Raw genomic sequence first — 13,908 nt, forward strand, 5'->3', positions numbered from 1 at the left:
AGGAACTAGAGACCCAGAAATATCTCTGAGTTGAGCAAACCTGTCAGCTGTGCTCTGGTCCAAGCCCTTAAATGGCTATCCTGTGCTTTTAGCCTCCTTAGTCTCCCAATGAACTTTTTTTTTCTTCTCACAAAGTCTTTTCAGCTCATAGTAAAAGAATCACAGATATAATTGGAATTCTCACTTCTAAATGATTTTACTCATCGTTTGAAAGCAAAACAGCAACAGCTGAAAGATAATAGCTTCTGGTAGATACTGAAGAACAGAACAAGCATAGTGATACATTCCCAGAATAATCAACTGCCAAAATTATTCTATATTCAGGGACTTTCTAAGCCAGAGGACCATCTTTGTGTTTAAAAGCCTTTATTAGATGTTTCTTCAATGAAGTTGTTCAATCCCTTGCAAGCCTTTGCGATTTTCCAGCATCCACAACATCCTGTGGCAAGAAATTCCATGAGGCAGTCTGTTAGTCTGATGATTGTGCTGCTATTGTGTTTCTACAATGCATGGAAATTAACAGCTCTGTTATATTTTCCTGCCCATTATCTTAACACAGGAAATCACTCAGATATTGCTCAAAGCACTAAGCTAGGTTCTTGGCTGATACAAATTGAAATCAATGGAACTAGGATAATTTATGAAATAGTATGATGTTATTGCTGTGCAAAAGCAGTCTTGAGTTTGAGGTCAATTTTTTCCATCTGTCCACACAATTTACCTACAGAAGTTCGTATTAGATTGGCTTTTTGAGGGCCCTGCAGGTACTCCCAGGAGGAAATAATTGAGTCCTCTACTGTAGAGTGCTGACCTGCTGTCAGGACTGTGCCTTGCCTGGTGATCTAATCTATCCTGTCTGACTTTGCAGTGCTTTCAAATGGCAAATATACAGGACATAAGGTGACACAAAGTCTTTCTTAAAAAGACCCCAGAGTTTTTCACCCTAAGGACATATGACATCTGTAGAAAGTCTGCATTCTGGGTGCTTGACAGTAGGAAAAAGAACATGTGGATCCCAGTCCTGGGAGCACTTCAGGCTACAGTATTATTGGTATCTCTCGGATCTTACAGGTAAGTATAGAAATGCCATTGCACAGAACTCTTCCTTTCTACTCTGGTTTCTTTCAGGTGGAACTTCCATTTCATCCTCATTACATAAATTTAGAATGTAACTTTATGTGCAGAAATCTTAAAGCCTTAAGAAGGTACTTTGTCAGGGCAGATTCTGTGAGAAGCTTCTGGAGGGCTCTCTTAGAAAGAAATTACTCATGACACCAATGCAGATAGCGTTTCTAAATGGAGTTAGGAGTGAGAAGGGTGTATCAGAGTGGGCATCTTCTGAACAGCCCATACTTAAAGGATTTCATGCAGGACTGCATAATTTATGGATGCCTCACTGCCAGTAGTACTTTGGCTGCAGCAGCAATATGCTTAATGCTGGCTAACTGCCCAAGGATGTAGCCTTCTTTCTGGGCAAATTTCGCAGCCTGCAGCCATGTCTTGAAGCAGCTATGGACCTGGATCTTAGTTGATTGAAAACTTATCTCAGCACATACCTTTTAGTATGGAAGTTCTGCCTTCTGTCTTCCCGAAACTCAGCACACATGTCCCACCTATCTTGCGTCTTCCCAGTTTTAATTGCTTTTAATTCTGAGTATCAGATCATCTTTTCCCCTTATTTTCTCAGCAGACAGTTATTCATGGAAAAAATGTTCCTGATGTCTGGCTGTGGGGTGGATCATATTCCAAATACAAAGGATGACCTAGTTTCGGTATGTGATGTGGCAGTTTTCCTCAACTCTGACTGTATTTCAGTAGCACTTAGCACCCTCACCTAAATTCTGCCCACAGACTGTTTCCCACTACAGGAGTGTTCATTTTCAGTATAAAAATATGCCTAACAAAATGACAGATAAACCCACATTACTGCTTTTTAATGAAGCAGACTCTCTAATGTAAAATAATCAGTGTGGTTTTTGGTTTGGCTCAGAGGTGGCTTACAATAAAATACTGAGTAGTAAAATGGTAGGTCAGAGTAGTGCTAGAGTAATACCAAATTGTGCGTGCCTATCACATTTTGTTCCTGTACTTGCTCTGTTTTTACTTACAGCAGGGCCTGTTTACCCCATTGGAAAATGTCCATTCCAGGTTCTATCTGCACTGACTTTCAGAGGACTGAAATTATAGCTTGGCTTTCATTTGTGATCATAACTTGTATTTTTAGTTAAACCTGGGCAGTTCATATGTTCAGCTGCAGACACCTTTGGTAATGCTTCCTGTGGCAGACAGGATGGAGGCTTTCATGCCACTTTGGATGCCCTCACTAACAGAGTGCACAGTGACAGTCCTTTAAGACAACGTGTAAATGATGGAATGCCAGTTGTTGCTTACTTGTGCATATGAATGTCAGCTGCAGGGATTTCAAGGATGTTATCACTCTTGAACAATCAATATATTCTAGAACCCACCAAAATGCTGACATAGGAGATGCAGTTACAGAGCTTGTCATGCAGGCCCTAAAAAGTCCTGGCCAACAGTCTGAACTGTTTCTCACTTGAAAACCTATTCTACTTCTTAAAAAAGGGCTAGGTCAGTAGTTCCATGTTCAGTCCTGAAAAGTACTGAGTACTTCCAGTTAGTATCTAGGATCTCTTCTATTCTCTGCATGCTGATGCAGTTCAAACTGCTCAGAAATCTGCAAGACCAAGTCTTAAATTATAGCCTCCCCTCATCAATTAATACCTGCTGGCAATGTCTTCAGGGTGAGCCTACATCTTTTGAAGACAGCACCAGGTCTATGTACTTAAGGTCTTCATAAGCCTTCTCTTTTTCACTTGATTGCTACCACTATTGGAAATGTCACCATTTTGGAGCAACAAGGTGTGTCCTTCTCATTTCATAAAGCCGTTAACAGGAGATCTTCTGTTTCTGCTAATATATTTAATTCTTCTAACTTCCCTGACCTGGCCTAGATTAGTTGTAATGATAATGAGAAGCATGTTTTGAAGATCACCGTCCAGGTGGCAGAATAAATTTTTGTTTATTATGAGCTGATAAATCAGCTATTATTTAATTTATACAACAGCTGCAAAAGTAATTACTTGGATATATTGAATGGTTATGTCTAATGAAGGTGGATTTCTAATGACAGCTACATTCTGAAGTTCTTACTCATAAAGCAATAACCAGAGCTTTGAAAATTTAGGACAGCTTTAGAGGAACCATCTTACTTAAAGAGTAAATTCTGTTCAGAGTCATTCAGTGAGAAACAGTCTAATTTTTGCTGCTTCTTCAGATATATGTGCATTATTAAGTGGCAGAAGAACAAAAATTAGGTTAAATTATTGTCCTTATGAGGACTAATATATTATGCATATTGCTGAGTGATGTAAATGCAAGAAAAATAGTATGTTTTTTTTTTATTCAGATGGGAAGAAGGCAAAATAGTTGGAGGAAAGTATTTGCACTATAACAAAGGAGCTAAAATATGGATGCTTGGTGATTTGCAGAACACTTCTCACACTTCTCATGTTGTCAAAAGATATGGGGCATGGCCTCAAACATTCATAAGCATTTTGTATCCTTGCTCCATACCAGTGGACACACAAGCTGTCTTGCTACTTCTTTCTCTGATGTTCAGTAAGATTGTATCACAGTAAAATATAAGGCTTCTGTGTCTTGTTGAGAATCACACAGGTGGGAAGGATGTCTGGATAGAACATTGCATTCATTCTGAACTCAGTTCTTGGAGGGATGATTAGAGTATCAAGGGGGCAGAAAAGAATTGGGTTGGGGAAGCTGTCTTGGGAATTGGGATAACAAGGTACCTCTGGCAAGTGGAGGAAGGGAAGATGAATGTGGAGTTGAGCTGTGAATGGACTAGACATTTAGTTAAAGTGGGAGAGGAGGTAGTAAGAGATAAAAGGTCACACTTAGGTAGATCTGGTATATATTTATTTTGTTGGAACCTCAGAACTTGAGGTCTTTCATCTCTTATTCCTCTTTTTTTATCTATAAATAAATAACTCATAGGCTGCAAAACACTGCAGACTAGATACCTGCACTACATACCTGCAAAATCTTTCCTTTGACTTCAGTGGAAGCAGAATTATCTGTGCATATTTAGTCTATAAGCACTGCAGAGCTATGATGATTTGAATAGTTTTATGTCCAGGCTGAATGGCATTGAACCATTTCATCTTGTTCTGTGTTCATTATTCATTGTTTGTGTACAGGGTACTGAGGTAGGATACCAAGATTTATGTTCTTGTTTCAGCTCAACCCTTGACTGTCTATATGACTTCAGCCAGGATTTTTTTATTCTGGTTCTCTAAGGTCCTTTAGCACCTAAGGATGTAGAAAAAAGCAAGTGCATTTTTCTCTTGTTTCAAGCACCTGTCTTCCTGTCTTTTTCCTAGTGATCTTAAGGTAATTCAGTGTTTTTGAAAATGCACTACCTTAGATGGGATTTATCTCAACAGCTTTAAATGCCAAAAAGATCATTGGGGAAGGATTGACTTCAAATGCCTTTATGTAAGCTCCTGAAAGTTAATAATCTAAGTCTTAACTAGACACAGTAACTTAGTTCTGTACTGTAAGTTTGTTAGAGAAAAATAGGCACCATCAAGAGATAGGATGGACTGCTGTGGTACCCTGATTTTAAAAGGATGCAAGTTCAGGTGTTAGTATTTAACTTTTAGACATAAAAAGGTAAGACAAATCCAACCTTTTGCCTGTATGTCTTTTACTGTACTCCTGAGCGTTGTTTGTTGCCATCCTTGCCAACAGCCACGTTGTTAGCTGCTTGCATAATGGTATATGCTTATGGTATGTTTCTGACACTTACCTCAATTGGGAGCCCTAAATGGTCCTGTACTAATTGTTAAGAAGGCCTCATTTCTCAATGTTTTTGACATGAATGATCGTTTGAGCATCAGGCACCTCTGCTGAAATTTTGATCATCCAAAATGTGAATAGCCTTAGTCAGCTGACACATTTTCCATCTCTGTGATGATTTCTCTCCTCTTCATTCTCTAAAACCTGAAAGATACCATACTGTCGCTCCCTGATGTCAGTTTAATGATTGTGACTGTTATACCCATAGCTGCATTAGTACTGATCATTTGGACAGTTAATCTGGGTATGTAATTCTGTAGGTTTTGTGGTTTTGTTACACTGGGCTTATTAGATGCTTATTTTTTCCTTACACAAGGGAAAAATACATTTCCTATATTAATGTTCATGTTTGCAAAGATGTGTTATTTTAAAAATAAAGATTAATAGGTTTTGTTTGAAGGTTTTGGTGCAGTAAAGCCATGATGGCTGCAGTGTATTTCTTTCTCTGTGGATGATGATTTTTAAAGAAAGCATATTTCAAAAAGCTATTAAAATTCTTTGTTTGTAACTTGAAGAGCATATACCATGAACTCATTGAAATCTCTTTCATCATTATACTCATTAAATTATCTTTAAAGGTCAGGCCCTGTTATCTTGATACAGTGACGTCAGTGAGGGCATTACATGGTTGAGCAAGCAACATTTGACTCTAAATCATCCCAACTAATAGGATAGATTGGTGTAAGAGCTGTTGAAAAACACTCCTCCTGGGTCAAGCTTGTGTTACTTGACTTGAGCCGATGCTTACACAAAGTCCAATGAATTTAATGGAGAGCCTTCCAGTTGGGGCTGTTGGGCATTTCTGGATTCCAAATAATGGAGAGGAATTCAGTGGCTTAAGTGAGCTTAGAGTATGCAAAATGTATACCTTGAAACCTATACTGGTGTACAGTTTTATTTCACCACATTTCATGTAAGCATCTTTGCAAATTATAGACAGCAGATTCCCTTTCTTAGTCAAAAACTTTTAAGAAATTTCTGACTCCAAGTTCCTTTTTCTTACAACAGAAGGATGTTTGTTGTGTGAAAAAGACTACAGTGCACATGTTTTTTGAGGTGAATAGCGTATATTCAATGTGAATGATTATACAGTTGTTCCGCAGAGGACATTTTCTGTGGATTCAGCCTAATGAAACATATGCTTCTTATTATATCAAATACATTTTTTACAATAACCATTTCAACATTATGAAAACGTTTAGATGTTTGCTCTATAATTTATATCCTTCTTCAAATGTCACCTCTTAAAACTCATAATCATTTTATGAAAAAATATTTCAGCTCTTTTAACAATTATTGCACTCAGAAAACAAAGGAAAGCCAGTCATATGTATCCATCCCAAACTGTGTTTGACCTCATTCAGAACTAATAGGATATTTTTTATAAGATTAAAAAAAAATTTAACAACATTAATCTACCACTCAATTTCATTATTCTTCCTTAATTATCTTCTGCAGTTGCTCTCTCTGTATCTGCCATTCTGGCTTTCTTTTCCTGCAAGATATTCTAGGAGCCTATTATGCAGAATAGGAAAAGCAAATGAAGGCTGAAGTACACACTGGCTTTCTTTTTCTGTATAGTGCTTTACCAGTGTGTTATGCAGGGCAGGAGTGAAGCACATGATGGAGTAGTGTGTGAAACCCTGGACTTTTTGCTTTGCTTTTGGGAAGAACAATATAGGGGTAAAGTGTACTTTAGGAATTATTAGCTTCTCTTTTCTGGAATGCGTCTTCCAGATTTCAGACAGGAGGTCCAGGAGTACACATTTTGGACTTTTTTTCCCTCCTTCCTTTATTTCTTTAGTCTTGTAGGGCTTAGTTCCCATTTTCCTCAAAGGGCAATGGGTCAGGACTTCATAATTTCCTGTCTACTTTAATTTTTGTGTTCACTGCAGTTGACTGCAAAACAGTTTTGAAGGGAGAGATGTTTTGAATGAAGAAGTTTAAAATAAAATCAGTGATATTTTGTTAGTTATGCCACTCTTTTTGCCCCTGGTTTGCCCCTTTTTTTCTGGCACCTTAAAATGCTAAAATACTCTCCCAACTGTAAATCATGTCTCTTTCATTTACTCTCTTACTATATCAAATTAACAGTATGTACATAGGCTTTGAAAAAGACACAAACTACTGAAACTAATTGCTATATTGTGGGTATGCATTGCCCCTCTGTAAGATGATGAGAAGTAGTCATGTCGTGTAAAACAGTTGGGACATACTTTCAGAGTGTATTAGGGAGAGGGGAGGAACAAGATCTTTCTCTTGTTAAGCAATATGTTTCTTTACAAGCAAATTGATCACAATGAATCTACTCATGCAGATTGTTAGTATTCCTTGTGTCAAAGTCTGGTTCTGACTTTGGAGAATAAAAAAAATATCTTTATCCTTCTGATTTCCTTGAGGTAGATTAATGCATAAAGTATGACTGAAAATGGAGATGCAGGACAAAGGGTATTGGTCAGTACACCATAGGTGGGCAAGCAAACTGAGACAGAAGGTAGATTAAAGCCCTTTTTGAGTAGAGAAGTCTCACCAATATAAACAAAGGTGCAATAGCTGTAGGCCATTTTGGCAATACTAAACCAGTGAAGCAGGTAAAGAAATAACTTACTTTGCTAATAGATATTTCAGTAGGACTGTTTACATAATGCAGACTGCTTACCTGAGCAAAGAGTTCAGGATAAGGTACATTAATTTTTCCTTTGCCAAATAACAGAAGTAGGAGCTTTTCTGAAATGAGTTTTAACTCAGTTCTCTGTTGCTACGCAGGCTTCTCTACTCTTGTCTATACTCAGTGACTGCAACTGTAATGTGTTTAGTATGAGTACAGCATTAAAACAGCCTCACACTGAAAAATGCTGCTGGTTTGTGGTTGATCCTCAGTTCTGCTTTTACTCTACCCTGAGTCATTCACCATGTATTTGTCCAGCTAGATGGGACTAACATTTTCATTTAGACTATGGGCCTGTGTCTGAATAGGGACAGCTACAGACATTTTAAGATGTAGACGGTAAAATTTTTTTGAGTGTGCCTTATGCTCAATTTTAATTACACATTCAATCTTACATGTATTTGAAAATCACATTTGGTTTCCACTTGCCTCCCCAGGTGCCTAACCACTGTTGAAAATTGTCTGCAGGACATACTGGAAAATGAGACATAGAATGTGTATGGATGTTCACAACCAATCAAGTTACCAAAATTTAATGAGTTTGTAAGCTGAAGTGATTTAAGCTATCAAGTTTTACTTTACCACTGGGGATGACAAGGAGTACACATATTCTGTTTGTGAAACTCAGTTGATGAGTGGAGGCTTATTCCAAACACTTGCAATCATCAGTGCACACCACAAAAGTGGTATTTCAGGTTTATGTACATGCTGTGACAGAGCTATATCTAAAACACAACATTTTTCTCACCACTGCAGTTGCAAGCAAATGATGAGAAAATGAAAAAAACCAACCCCTCCCACTTCTAGTCTTCAAAGTTGAAAAAATAGACCAAACCCCTGAATTATGTGCTTTAGTGGCTAGAAGATGCTATCACAGGAGTCAAGCCTTTTTCAGTTTGCTATGCATGAAAATTGTGGAATGGGATCTTACCCAGTTTACACATTCATAAATATTGATTGACTAACAAAGAATTTTAATTTCCAGATACCCTGTTATGATAATATTTGGAATATAATCACTTCAATAGTTTTCCTGCCTAGGGCAAATGTAAACCCTGGCTGTCCTACACCTTTTCTAGATACGACGTGATGCTGAGATGTATTCCAGATTTTCAAAGTCTTTGAGGGCCAAAGCATTACAAAGCCCATATATATTTGCTTTCCTTTTCTGTTTTTAATTCCCAGACTTCAAGGCGCTTTTCAGCTTTTTTTATTTACTTCGCAAAATCTATGTTTGGTTAGTACTGCCTAGCCACTTTGGTTCTAATGTGGGCACACTGATGTGCAAAGTGTAAGTGACTTGCTGTTAGGCACACAGTGATATTTAGTAGGAAGAGTGAGACAAAGGAATTTCCTGAATTAAGTCCCTTTGTCTGTTAATACAAACAATGGCAATGTATCATTCTATTTGTAATTTTTTTAAGTTTTTGATTTTTTTTTTTAACCAGTTACCCCATTTGCCCACAGCCCCTGTCGGAAAGCTCCTGCCTAATTAATCAAGAATATTATCACTAAAGGTACCTAGGATAAGGTTCAGCTTTCAGATCAGCCTCCGTTCTCACAGTGGGCGGTAGCAGGCATTAAGCAACAGCTATCTTCTTGATTCTTAGACTAAATCTGTGCTCTCCCTAGGCCTAGTGATGCTCAGAACAGCTGAAAGGGGTTGCACAGGAGAGGTTGTTGTAGCTTTAAAACTAGCATCTCCCCTCTCAAAACTTGTCCTTTTTCTCTTCTGCAAGTTTTGGCTATGCCATCTTTATTCCAGGAAGGAGATTACTTTTATGTGAACTCTTTAGTGCCCTTTTTCAGCTATGAATGGGACTCATTTCTGAAGCTGTCTCTGAGACATGTAATTGCCTTTTGCAACAACAAACATCAAGCGCTCAAGAATACAAGGGCATTTTGGAAAAAGCAAACATTTTTAAATGTCAGCCTAATTTAATGGTAAAATAAAAGAGAGCTGACAAATTTTGGCATGCACTTTTGCATATTATGTCAGTTTACACAGAAAGCCAGGAGGACAAGAGGTTTCCCCTTGTTGAAGGTTTCCATAGCTCTGCATCCTCTGGACCTTCCATCCTGCATCTGTTCTTAAATTCTTTTCAACTTAAGAATGCCCAAATGTTTTACCTCAAGACAATATGATGAGGAATTATTACATGCCAAATCCCGCATTTTTTCATAGACATATGGCTTTGTCACTGTACATTGAATACATGATATATCTTTATGTCATATCCAAAGAGTTCCTTTTTAATTTGCCACCTCACTTTGGTCAAAACTCCCTAGAACTAATGGTGATAACAGCAGAACTTGCATGTGTCTAGACAAAAAAGTTCAAGACTACCTGCAATTTTGTCTGAATTACTCAAATTCATAAGTGAAATGCTGTTTAAGTGAATTTTGGAAATCAGTAATAGAAATTGGCTTCCAAACCCTTCATTATAAGGAGTTTGATTCACCTTGCAAAAAGATGTTTGTGTTTTTAGTTATTTTTTATGTAATTTTTGCTATCATCTACATGACTTATTATGGACTATGTAATGATATCTGAAAGAGCGTTCTAGTCCTTACATGCATTAATGGATTAGGGTAGTGCTAAGGGCTACATTATAAGGCACTTGAAAATATGTTTCCTGAAGACCTGAAAAAAAGATTATCCTTGAACAAAGTGAGGTTCTGTGAAATTCTTTGAAACAATTTTAAATGGCTATCTGAAATCTCTTTGTTTTGAAAATGCATTTTTTTTTCAAACCAAAGTGCTTTGTACATTGTCAGTTTGTTATCTGTCAGGCTTGTGAGACAGAAAAACAGACCTGGTAGTTTTTTAAAATTCCAAAACAGCAGTTCAGTCCTGTGAACACCAATGAAAACCAAAATGGCACTGTCGTAAGGCCATGAAGATCTGTCTACAAGTCCTCACCACACCATAGACGTCCTCTGACTAAGCAATATTGTATTATACATGTTGACAAATAGAATAGACTAGAGAGAAAAAGCAATTATATCCAGAAGTGTACTTAGATTGGTCAAACTTCCATGGACCTCAATGAAAATCTTTCTGTTAGTTATAAAAAGGAGTGTGCTGGGCCTGTGGTGGTTATGTGTTTGCTACAGAGGGTTTGGAGATGGGAATTAGGCATCAGGAACTTTAGTTCCTTCTCACACTCATCAGACTTCAAGCCTGTTAAACTCTCACAACTTCTTGCTTGACTCAAGGTCCTTGGCAAAGGTCTAAGCAGTGATCAGTGTATGTTCTTACCCAGGATTTACAAAGTCAGCTGCCACTTTTACATTCCAGTGTAATCACCTGGTTAACAGCAAGGCTTTTCTCTCTAACTGAAGGTAAATAACTGTATATTGCACTGGTTTCTGTAAAGGTAGCAATGCTTTCTCTTGTCAGTAATAACCGATATGTAAATTGGCAACCTCTTAGGCCAGTAAAACATTCAGACTCCTTTTGAGACATCTCTTCCATTATAGCGTTTTAAAATGAGTGCCTGTGTTGTCAAATGTCCTTTCTTCAGTGTCCTTTACCCTTTTATGACTGTTACTGGGGGACTGAGAAGTTGGTTTGGCAAAGCTCTGATCATAATTTGATATAGATCTGAATTCAGCTGACTGGCTTACCCTAGCTATTCTGACTACTGTAGTCAATGTTAATATTACAGGGAATTGATTGCCTGTATATTTTAATAGCTTTGTAGTGTGGTTGAGTCCTATGTATTGCAAAATAGATAATTATATAAGGAAAATCTTAGGAAGGTGATAAAAAATCAAATTTTATATGGACCTAGCTAATGAATTACAATATTGATCATTATCTTGAGTCTAGATAATGTAAATGTGTGAGTGAGATACAGCATTTGAAAAATGCTTCCTAGCAATTTCTAAGCATACCTGATAAACACTTCTAGATGGGAGAGAGGAAGAGAATTCCAATTATTTATTTAAGTTACAAAGTGAGAGATGGAGAGAGTAGGAAAAAAAGGGGGGGAGGTAAAAAATGGCCCTCCTTTCCTCTCCCTTTTTGCTACAAGTTGTGGCTACAACTAGTTTAGAGCTTCTGGATACTGCAAGAGGTCTGTGCATTTCTGTTTTGAACTGGAGTATTGTAAATAGATAAAATGGTTAAGAAATTGTTGAAAGCAAGCTAGGTTTTTTCATGTTAGTTGTAAACACATACAACATGGTGAACTGACTTTACTGTTACAGCAATTAGAAAACATGATCAGAATGTCCTGTGAGTCTAGTACAAGTGCACTACTTTGGTATTTTGTGCTCTTGCAGCATGGACGTGCTAACAATCCACTTTCATTTTGCATCTTCGTACATTTCGGATTTGGGGGGAAGAATTTTCTGACTGGCTCAAAGGCAATCCTAGGGTAAAATTTAACCATTCATCAGATAGGTACATACATAACAGAGGCTCAAAATCATGTAAAGAAAGATTGCCCATTGATTTTTAATTTCAGACTTATAAAACAGTCATAAAAAATACAAAGGTCTGCATACATAGGTGCTGTTATGAGTTGTGCATATTTACCACATCAGTGTTTCTGTAACTTCACCAGTCCATTGTAAAAATTTAATACAGGTGAAACCCATTCTATTATAACAATTTCTCACTGATGTGAATGTTAAATTAGTGTGAAAGTGGACAACAATAGAATTAACCTGGTGAAAAAATGGTAAATCAGACTTAGGGTAAACCAGTGCATTCTATGCCCTATATATTCTCTGTGAAAGTTGGTATGAAAAGTAATCAAGAGTCATAAGGAATTTCATTCCACCTTTCACTGAAAGACTGTGACACGTTTGGCAAATATTAAGAATGGCTCCCAAGACTTTGTGAAAAAGGTGACACTCATAACCACCCATTATCCTGCTCCACATTATAAGCAAATTTAAGTAAAAAGAAGCTGGGACATTTCCAAACTTGCACAAAGCATGATCTGGAATCTTGAGACCAGATTTATCCTCCATTTGAATTACATCAGAATAAATCTGGCTTTCAGTTTGTTCTTGGTTTTGACTTGAGACTCTGGAAATGTTGAATTGCTGGAAATGTTTTCAAGTCTAAGACTCAGTAATCACTTCTCTAATAATTAACACAATTGAGAGAGTTCTATATAAAGACAGTTAAAATTCCTGCATAGATTAAACTGACATAGAATCAGTCCCAAAGCAAACTGTTAACTCGTCAGTTAAGGATGATAATGTCAATTCCTATGGGTAAACAATATACTTGCTAATATCTGCTCTAATGGGCGTTGATAGATCTTATAATTTGGTGAAATGAAGATTGGAAAATCCATCCACGTAAAGGCATTTTCTTCAACAATCTGTTCCTAATGTGGCCTTCATTTGTGAAATTCAATAGCAGCACAAGAAAACAAATTTGTGATACTTCCTCGTATACATCCTATAGGAAGGATTGTATTGCTGTAGAGGGTAGAAATTGTACCAAGAGATAATGTTACGCAGCCAAACTGTTCATTATTTATCTATGGCTTAACATCTAACATTTGATGAATGAATTTACAGCAAAATAAGTTTACTGGAGCTTGTTCAATTGTTTCATGTGGTTAGGACAGCTGTAGGCAATCTGTATAGGCTCTTCTGCTATTAGAAACCTATACATGTTTAGGCAGTATATATTTCATTTATGATCTGCCAGAAAATATATTAAAACTGAAGATCACTCTATGAATATTCCTCTATGAATGCTTACAGCATAAGAGGAATTTCCCAAGACGAAAAGTAACCACAGCAATTTCATTTGAACATCTCATGTAAATGAAGTCCGTCTGTCTTGAACGTGTCTTCTACATGTACACTTTATAACAAGAGAGGTCGCTTGATATAGATTGTGTCATTCAGTCTGACCTGCTCTTAAATTCCAAAAAAAGTCTTTACATGTCTTGTGTCCACATATGTAAAATCTCTGGTTTTCTTAAAGCACTGATTCGAGGCTTTGAATGTTAGCCTTTTTAAAAACCAGGATTATTCAGCCAGAACCAAATATCACAGTTCCGGCGCTCCACAAGATGTTAAATTGAAATAAAACTAGTCTGAGGTCAAGTCATATAAGAATCAAACACATGTGAAACTCAGTCCCAGGAATCAAACTCTATCTATTTTGCCCATCCTCCTCCAACTCCCCATAAGAAGTTTTCCAGACGTATTCTGATTCTTTCAGTTCTGCCTCTAACTTCACAGCTGTTGTCAATTATTTTGTCTTTGTCAGCTGTTCAAACAGAATCTAAAAATACACTAAAACATTCACTTGCAAACCTTTCTGCCCAGAAGGAACCAGGAGGTTTTTGACAATGGTTAGCTCA

The sequence above is a fragment of the Haliaeetus albicilla genome, chromosome 10 (genome assembly GCF_947461875.1).
Source record: "Haliaeetus albicilla chromosome 10, bHalAlb1.1, whole genome shotgun sequence".
Taxonomy (NCBI): domain Eukaryota; kingdom Metazoa; phylum Chordata; class Aves; order Accipitriformes; family Accipitridae; genus Haliaeetus; species Haliaeetus albicilla.